Source organism: Scylla paramamosain, chromosome 38, assembly GCF_035594125.1.
Source record: "Scylla paramamosain isolate STU-SP2022 chromosome 38, ASM3559412v1, whole genome shotgun sequence".
Classification (NCBI taxonomy): Eukaryota; Metazoa; Arthropoda; class Malacostraca; order Decapoda; family Portunidae; genus Scylla; species Scylla paramamosain.
Window position 1 is genome coordinate 4,500,752 of NC_087188.1, and position 2,823 is coordinate 4,503,574.

At 42.7% G+C, this 2,823-nt stretch overlaps 1 long non-coding RNA gene across 1 annotated transcript; it reads left to right on the top strand.

Moving 5' to 3' along the window:
* Nucleotides 1-680: 680 nt before the first annotated feature.
* Nucleotides 681-1,369, top strand: LOC135091923 (uncharacterized). The gene is made up of 2 exons (XR_010262699.1): nucleotides 681-805; nucleotides 906-1,369. It is a non-coding gene; the product is annotated as an uncharacterized LOC135091923 (long non-coding RNA).
* The last annotated feature ends 1,454 nt before the right edge of the window (nucleotides 1,370-2,823 follow it).

Consider the following 2,823-nt stretch of genomic DNA (forward strand, 5'->3'; position numbering starts at 1 on the left):
TCGTTGGGTTCCTCCGATCACATTCTCATATTTCTATCTTGTTCTATCACTCCAATCCCTTCTCAGGATTCCCAAAAGAGGAGGTGCCTCTGACTATTGCTTGCATGTCTGAGACCTGTCTCTATGTGGTGAGCGCATAAGAGGTGATAATGTCTGGGATGGAGGCGTACATTCCTCACTCTTTTTCTCGACATAAGCTTCCAAACCTTTTTTTAACGTAGACTGTTCTCGTGCTATACATGATAGAGAGAGGTGGCCCATAAAAGGTACTTGAGCTTTTCATCACTAGAATCTCCTGCGCTTTATATATCTGCCCACTCGCTCGCCGTCTCCGCCCCCGAGAATTTGCACGTCTCTTAAGCGTCCATTTAAATTCTTGTTCATGGTCCAAGTAAACACATGACAGAGGAATGTTTCAAAATTTAAAAATGGCAGAAAGAACAAGTTGTAACAGCCCCTCTATCAAATTTTCAGTGCTGTCAAACTCAAAGCTAGAAAGATTAGTGCCGTCTTCTCCAGAGCTCTCTCTCACTCTTCCTGATGTCACTACTGCCTTTCAAGGTATGTAAGATTTACCAGTGCTTTTTTTATGACACTCCTCTTTCCTTAGGAGTTGACACTGGTGTTTCTTGTGTAAGAAGTTGAAGTGGGCGCGCCTGCGAGAGGCTCACAGACTAGTCAGCGAGGCCCGCCAAAACGAGTCTTAAGGCCCTGAAGGTTTGTTGTTGTGGGGATTTTGGCGGGAGAGGCGAGCGAGAGAGAGACAGGGTGCAGAGTAGTGGTGGATTTGCCATTTGATTTGCAGGTATGTTATTGGGATTTGTTGTATTCTTTCATGGTGAAACAGTGTACATTGGGGGATATTATTGGGAGATAGGGTGGTGATTTGTACGCTTGGTTGGCAGGAGTTTGGTCTTGGCAGTGTGCTGTGGGACGTCAGTGAGGTGGCACCGTAGCAGATACTGTGAACTAAGGAGGCTGCAGTGAGGAACTTGCTGTCCCTGGCTGCTATGGTGTTAGTACCGCCGTGCATGGAGGAAGAGCTGCAGTACTTCAGGGTAGTGGTAGTGGTGTACCTTCAGCGCGTTGGGTCGGTGTGCGGTTGGGCCTATAGGGTGTGAGGGTCCTGGGGGTACTGGTTAGGGTGGGACAGTGTCAGTGGCATATAACATTTCTTGTGTTGGTGCGTGAAGTGTTTATTTCTCCTGTTTATTTGTATGTGGATTTACCCATTTTCTCATGGGATCAGGTATTTTGGAGTGCCAGCAGTGTAGCCTCTAAGAGTGTTAAGCACTCATATTTTATTTGTGTTTTCTTTATTATGTACTCATTTGTGTTTTCTTTATTATGTACTCATCCATTAAATTTTTTAATTGTGGCCCGGGTTTCTGTGAACCTAAGCAGGAGGTTTAAATTAATCAGTGGGTTCTTGTGGTGAGTGCTTGGTGAGCCTAATTAAGGTAGGTTAACTGTGCCCTAGTTCTGCACTCATTACACTTGTAATCTCTTGAGTGTCCAAGCTTATTCCAAATTTAAGGACTTATTTCACTTTCTCTTAGAGCCTGCTGACAATAATCTTTTCGGTGTACAACATGTCCTTGGTACATGTCCTTGGTACAGTTGTTCTCCCCTTGTCTCTTGCCAAAAAAATTAACCACCATTTGAAGCAAATTTTTTTCTAGTTTTTTATATTTTGTCCTTAACAGAGATGGTCTATTAGGATATGACTTGCTTGTGACTGATGCTATTGATGTTTTCCTGAACATCATGAAATTTCCTTGCAGTATATTGTTATCTCTGCAATGGACATTTGGGTACCACTCTTACCCTCTAAACCTCCTGTTTACACTTAAAATACACTTTACACTTGAATACAGTGTTATCTTTCCTGATCGACTGCAAAAGGTCACTTAAAACAGGAAGAAGATAATGAGCAGGGGACGGTCACAGAGTTAACTTTCCGAAAACCAAGTACAGCACCCCCTGATCCAGTGCTTTAGACTTCACTCCCAGTGAGGTCTAAAGCACTGGATCAGGGGGTGCTGTGAACTTATCATTAAACGCAGCTGTGACCTCACTGAATGTTTCCCTTTGTGTCTCACAACACAGGTAGTCACAGCCTGCCCTCTAAAGACAACTCTCTTTCTCCACACAAAACTACAAGCACCTAATAGCGCACACACACCCTTCCCTCAAAAATTCAAAATTATCATGGTGACTCCTTCACCAGCCTCAGATTCCCCAACTGGGGAGGGGACAAATGTCCCCAGGCAGGACTACTCTTCTGATAACGACCCTAAGTGTCGTGACAGCCCCTTCAACATTTTCTTCATTAACTTCTGCAACATTCGCGGTCTAAGATCCAATTTTCAATCTGTGGAACACCACCTCTCCTTTTCTAAAACAAATCTTATTTTGCTCAGCTGTGACCTTGTAGCAAATAATCTAGTCAGCCATAGAAACATCCCATTTTCTCTCATATTCAGGGTACACTAAAACTTACGCGCTTCTCAGAACCAGTAATGTAAACACAAGTCACCGCTCCAAGCACTCCGTTTTCTCTTATATGTTTTCAGCCTCCCGTTCTCTTTCTACTGCACAGATTTTTCGTCTTTCATCTCTTCTTCCTCATTTTTTTATACATACACATTCTGTGCACGCTTTTCGACACATACGTTACACGTCTTTTCTATACATCATATTACTCCTTTCTTCACACAGACATACACACACACATTCACTCTCTTTGTCCATATCTTTATGTAAATCATTTTTTATGTTCAGTATTTCTTGTATATATGTTCATGTATTTGTTAAATAAAG